Raw genomic sequence first — 6,450 nt, forward strand, 5'->3', positions numbered from 1 at the left:
CAATATTCTAGGATCTCAATTTCAATTCAAAAGTTGCCGAGTCATGTTTTGAATTGCTCCCGAAATCAGCGTCAGGTACACGTTCTCCTTCAGCTGATTGCAGCTACGTGATGTCACGCACTGAACAGATGAAATATAGCAACCACGCGCGTGTTTGGAAATGATCTTCTTTCATTGTTTTCTTCAAAATTACAGCATGCGTGAAAGAATAATTTTACAGGGAGTTTAATGCCAAATTTAAACCAACTATGCTCTTCTACAATAATTACCTCAGTTGCTTTTTTGATAGCTGCAATAAATATACATGTACTCTACCTTTAATTACAATCAGTTGATGATCGAATATTACAATATTTAGTACATTCAGCCTGGCCCTACTAGGAACTTTTTGCCCTTGCTAATACTGTTGAGGTCATTACATATATAGTTTTCTACGTTATCGGAGTTTTTAAAAAAGAGGTTATTTTGCATATTCTGCATGTTAAATATGATGTCAACATATAGTACTGAAGAAAATCCTTTGTAGCACTAGCGGTGGCCATACCTTGACAAGAGGAAACGGTTTGTGCTATGTTTAGTAGTTCTAATTACATCGCATTCGAAAATAGGGTAGGTAGGTAATGGTGGGTGGTTTTTTTTTTTTTGCCAATGTTTTTTTGTGTACGATCATATGGAGGCGTCTGCGTGTAGTCAAGGGTAAAAGGTAGAAATTGATGGTTTTGGGTTTTTTTTTCCTTCTTGTTTTCCCATAAACAAATTAGGGTAGGGGGTGTCAGAATTGGGTAGGTAGGGAAACCGGAAGCAGAACTATTTTTTTTGGCCTAACCATAAAAAGGGTGTATTTTTTTTGTAATTCGATTCAATTGGGTGTGGATACTTGGTCTCAAATTCTGCATTGCACTGTATGCATTCTATGTCTTTCTTGTATTATTTCCGAGTTTTGTGCCATTTTGATACCTTTATCATATATTTTCCTTGCCATTTTTTCTACTCTGTGAGATTTTTCTATTGAAGGTTGATAACAAAACTTGTGTCTGCATATATAGCTTACATTTATATGTATATATTGATTCATGAATTAATGGTGGCATAGTAGTAATGAAATATAATTTAGTGGTGTACTAAGATTTAAACAAATATTTTTTTTCTGTGGCCGCCAGTCAGAAGCCATAAAACCCGTATTCATGCCACGTATCTGGGGATCATGCCCATAGTCACAATGGGGAACCGCCAACATAGGGCTGGATAGTTCAGTTGGTAGAGCACCGGAATAGCAATCCGGAGGTCACAGGTTCAAATCCTGTCAATTACTTTGTTCAACATTTAGATTATAATATCGGTCAGTTTCTCGATGTGATTTATTGGAAAATAATTTTACTGTTAGCATACAATGTAATTGTGCACATGGGGAAATAAAATCGTATGAAGTACCAATATTTCTTATATATTATGGAAATAATGTTGTGGTATTCTAATTCCAACCTTTGTTGTGGTTGCTAATAATGAAATGAATAATAAACAGTATTCTTTCTATGGGATTGGTTCACATGTAATCTTGTAGTTTATTGCTAAAATTCGTGTTCCTGCCCTAGTGAACAACTGCACTCCGTTAGGCCCCTATGTTCTTCTCTGCTGCTTATATATACGAAGCAAGAGGAATCTGCAAAGATAAAAGGAAAATATATATTGTATTACATTTTTGTTCACATTCGAAGCATAACCCATTAATGGATTGAGAAGATATGTCATAAAAACAATTTGATAAGCCACTTCCCGAAGACTAAGACAACAAAACGAAAATGAATAAATTAAAAATTCATGTTAATCCCTTTTGCTAATTTACCTCAAGAATTGGTGAAGACTTGCTCTGCAAGCAGGGTCTTCAGTCCTTCCGACGGTCAGCCTCCCTGCTTCCGGTTCCTTGGGATTCGGAAACGATTCAGAATGATATCTTGCAGACCGTCATCTCTGCTAGAAGATTAGAAGGAACACGTAAGAAAATGTGTGAGGGACAAGTATGCGCCTGATGCTCTTCTTTTTATTTGTGGATTTTATTTGTAGATTAAATTTATTTTCCTCTAGATTTATCGTATTTAACAAAAGAATAAGGTATCATCAATCGCAGACACAACAAGCAGAAAGGAAAATGACATTAATATTTTTGTTACCTGGAAAATCATTAATGGGATGCCTCGCAAGCAGGGCCATCAGTCATCCGGTGTTCCTCCTCCCTGCTTCCGGTTCCTCCGTGTCATCAGCTCCTGACATGAGCACGCTGGCTTACTGGTCCTCCTAATCTAATTGCATGTTGCTGAAAATAAAAGAAGTCTTCCTAGCGGAGCTAGGTTCTGTTACTACAATATACAGTGGTTTCCTGATCAAATTTGTGACCGGTGCTGTGGTGTTAAGAGAAGGAAAACGCATGTTAATGGTCCTTACCCGACCGCTATCACTGTAAAAGAAAAAAAAAACATTGTTGGGTAAAACACTGTTTGGCAATGTAATTTTACTTAACATTGGTTAGAAATAACCTGATTGTGGGTTGATTTGGGTAAAAAAATGTACAAAGATACAATCATAGAAAAGGGGTAACTTAATTAGTTTAGGTCTACGCTACTTAGATCTCTGGCCCTAACTGGGTGTAAAGTATACATACAGACAGTGAAGATGATGCAATTAGTGGCCCTTACCTGACCACTGTAATGGACCGCTGTAAAGGAAAGAAAGCTTAGTTTAATCTAAATACAGTTTGGCCTACTGGTCGCGAAGATGATAATTCCAAGATGGACCTTGAACAAAGCAACGCGCATTGGTTCAAAGGGAAACAACGCTCGCATTGCCGACCAGTCGTAATCGGACTTATCAGAATTGAAAAGTACCATCCATTAAAACCTCCACTGGTGATGTGGTTGTTAAAACATTCAATTGATGAACATTGTTTCACCACCCTGAATTCAGGCCATACACTTTACAGAGCGATTACAAGGTGCATCCGACCTCACAGGTGTCATTACACCTGATTTACAATAACCAAAATTGACACAATGGCCCTAACACAAAAGGCAATTATCGATCTTTGCGAATCGGAAGAACAAATCGCAACAACAATGTTTAATTTGTCCATAAGACACATTTCGAAAAAAAGATCATAGACTATTTCATGTCCGATGCAAAATAATCGTGGAATCGTTGAATCCCTCATTCTGCACGTTTCACGACCGTTACTTGTTTCAAAGAATCTGTAAGATCTGCACTTGGCCCTTTACGTCTCAGAGGATCTTTTTAACAATAGAGCTCCAAGCATGTATTGTTTTGGTCACACAGACAAATATAGTCGATCTTTAAACATGGCCCTATAGAGAAGTCACTGCATGAACCACGGTGAAGTTACAACGGGTGAGGAATACAAAGAGACAAGAAAACTTAGATCCTGCATTAGAGTTTTTTAAGCTTCAAAATAGCTAATGATACTTAACACAATGTCCCTAGAGTATTTGACGCAATGATTTGCGCTCAAGATGGGAATGCACAACAGTTTTTTTTTTTTAAGAAAATAGGCCTACACGTCCGTTTATTGGCGAAATACAGCACGGAGGTATATAAGATCTCCACTATGCACCGCATGACCCTAAAATAATTTTGCATAATCAATTAGAAAGATTTGTTTAACATAAAAACAAAGTAAGACATGTTCACATGGCCATGGAATCCTATAAATAATCTGTCATATAAATACAGAAAAACGCAAGAAAAATTTGGTTTGGCAGAAATCCCGACAAAATGGCGATGAAAGTTTTGTACACATGGCCCTAGGATTTTTTTTCACAATGAGAATCAATGTAGCAGGACGGGAAAAGGCACGATAGACGCACCTGGATTTTCAAAGAGTTTGATTCGTACACATGGCTTTAAATAGGGGCCTATCTAACACGAATTGTTACAAACGTAATAAAATATTCCATACAAACATGACCCTATACATCTCTCAATCATTGTCTTTAAAATGTCAAGCAGGAGACATTGTGCAAGATTCAACAAAAATGTTCAACATCTCCACAATTTTGTCTGATGTTGCAAATTGGAAGAGAAGCACAACGATTTACTACACATGGCCCCACTATTATTTCGACATAAAAAAATCCTTCGGCTTCTATCCTGGATGGCAGGTGCTACGAGGTTTAGCAGTTTTAAGTACCCGTGTACATCATGTCTTCGAACTTGTACAATTTTTTTTGCACTCAAACTCAAAACGAACTCATTATCGTACTCGTATATAAATGTGTTCCCACTTCAGCCAAAATACGAACTTTGTTCGCACTGGAACTCAACACGAACTCATAAAAATTTTATACGAATGTTACATTTCAATCCATACCCGGCCCGCAGGTCGATATCCATTGTCTTATTTTCTGCCTGTAAACACATATCGACACTTATAAAATAGATTTTTTTTTATGGCCCTATAGAGTGTTTCACTCCATGAACTACGGTGAAGTTAGAACATATTACGAGAAACCTAGATCAAACATTAGAGCCGTTTTAAGCTTGAAACTAGCTATTGACACTTAACATGTCCCTAGAGTATTTGACACAATGATTCGCACTCAAGACGGGATGATATGAACTCACAAGCAGTTTTGAAGAAAATAACACGTTTGGCTATTGGAAAAATGTATGCACAACGGAGGAATGTATAATCACATGGCCCTAAAATGAGTTTGCATAATAAATTAGAAAGATGTTTTTACATAAAAACCAAAGTAAGGCATGTTCACATGGCCCTGATGGAATCCTGTAAATAATCAAATAATCTGTCATATAAATACCTTAAACGCAAGAAAAATTGGGTTTGGCAGAAATCCCTGCAAAATGGCGATGGAAGTTTTGTACACATGGCCCTAGGATTGTTTTCACAATGAAAATCAATGTAGAAGGACGAGAAAATGCATGATAGACGCGACTGGAATTTCAAAAAGGTTTAATTCGTACACATGGCTTTAAATATCTAACACGAATTGTTACAAACGTAACAAATATTCCGTACAAACATGACCCTATACATCTCACAATCATCGTCTTCAAAATTTCAAGCAGGAAACATTGTGCAAGATTCAACAAAAATGTGCAGATGTTCAACATCTGCAAATTTTTGTCTGATGTTGCAATTGGAAGAAAAGCAGAACGATTAATTACACATGGCTTCATCATTATTTCGACATAAAAAAAATCAATCGGCTTCTATCCTGGATGGCAGGTGCTACGAGGTTTAGCAGTTTTAAGTACCCGTGTATATCATCGTCTTCCAACTTGTACGCGTGTAATTAAAAACGAACTCGTAAGCGTACTCGCGCTCCTAAACTCGAACATAATTTTGTTTTTCCACTTCAACCAAAATACGAACTTTGTTCGCACTCGAACTCAACACGAACTCTTAAACATTTTATACGAATGATACATTTGTTATTTCAATCCATACCCGGCCCGCAGGTCGATATCCATCGTCTTAATTTCTGCCTGTACACATATCGACACTTATAAAGTAGATTTATTAAACATGGCCCTATGGAGTATTTCACTCCATGATCCACGGTGAAGTTAGAACAGGTGAGGAATACATAGAGTATACGAGAAAACCTAGATCCAACATTAGAGCCGTTTTAAGCTTGAAACTAGCTATTGACACTTAACATATGTCCCTAGAGTATTTGACACAATGATTCGCACTCAAGACGGGATGATATGAACGCACAAGCAGTTTTGAAGAAAATAACACGTTTGGCTATTGGAGAAATTTATGCACAACGGAGGAATGTAAAATCACATGGCCCTAAAATGAGTTTGCATAATAAATTAGAAAGATTTTTTTTACATAAAAACAAAGTAAGGCATGTTCACATGGCCCTGATGGAATCCTGTAAATAATCAAATAATCTGTCATATAAAAACCGAAAACGCAAGAAAAATTGGGTTTGGCAGAAATCCCTACAAAATGGCTTATAAAAGTTTTGTACACATGGCCCTAGGATTTTTTTCACAATGAGAAGCAATGTAGAAGGACGAGAAAATGCATGATAGACGCGACTGGAATTTCAAAAAGGTTTAATTCGTACACATGGCTTTAAATATCTAACACGAATTGTTACAAACGTAACAAATATTCCGTACAAACATGACCCTATACATCTCACAATCATCGTCTTCAAAATTTCAAGCAGGAAACATTGTGCAAGATTCAACAAAAATGTGCAGATGTTCAACATCTGCAAATTTTTGTCTGATGTTGCAATTGGAAGAAAAGCAGAACGATTAATTACACATGGCTTCATCATTATTTCGACATAAAAAAAATCAATCGGCTTCTATCCTGGATGGCAGGTGCTACGAGGTTTAGCAGTTTTAAGTACCCGTGTATATCATCGTCTTCCAACTTGTACGCGTGTAATTAAAAAC

At 36.9% G+C, this 6,450-nt stretch overlaps 1 long non-coding RNA gene across 1 annotated transcript; it reads right to left on the reverse strand.

Annotated features, from left to right (window-relative positions):
• Positions 1-1,554: 1,554 nt before the first annotated feature.
• LOC119720700 lies at positions 1,555-5,346 on the reverse strand. The gene is made up of 3 exons (XR_005270111.1): positions 2,169-5,346; positions 1,844-1,971; positions 1,555-1,660 (listed from the first exon to the last, which is right to left on the reverse strand). It is a non-coding gene; the product is annotated as an uncharacterized LOC119720700 (long non-coding RNA).
• Positions 5,347-6,450: the final 1,104 nt, after the last annotated feature.

Source organism: Patiria miniata, unplaced genomic scaffold (genome assembly GCF_015706575.1).
Source record: "Patiria miniata isolate m_02_andy unplaced genomic scaffold, ASM1570657v1 HiC_scaffold_9, whole genome shotgun sequence".
In the NCBI taxonomy this organism is placed as follows: domain Eukaryota; kingdom Metazoa; phylum Echinodermata; class Asteroidea; order Valvatida; family Asterinidae; genus Patiria; species Patiria miniata.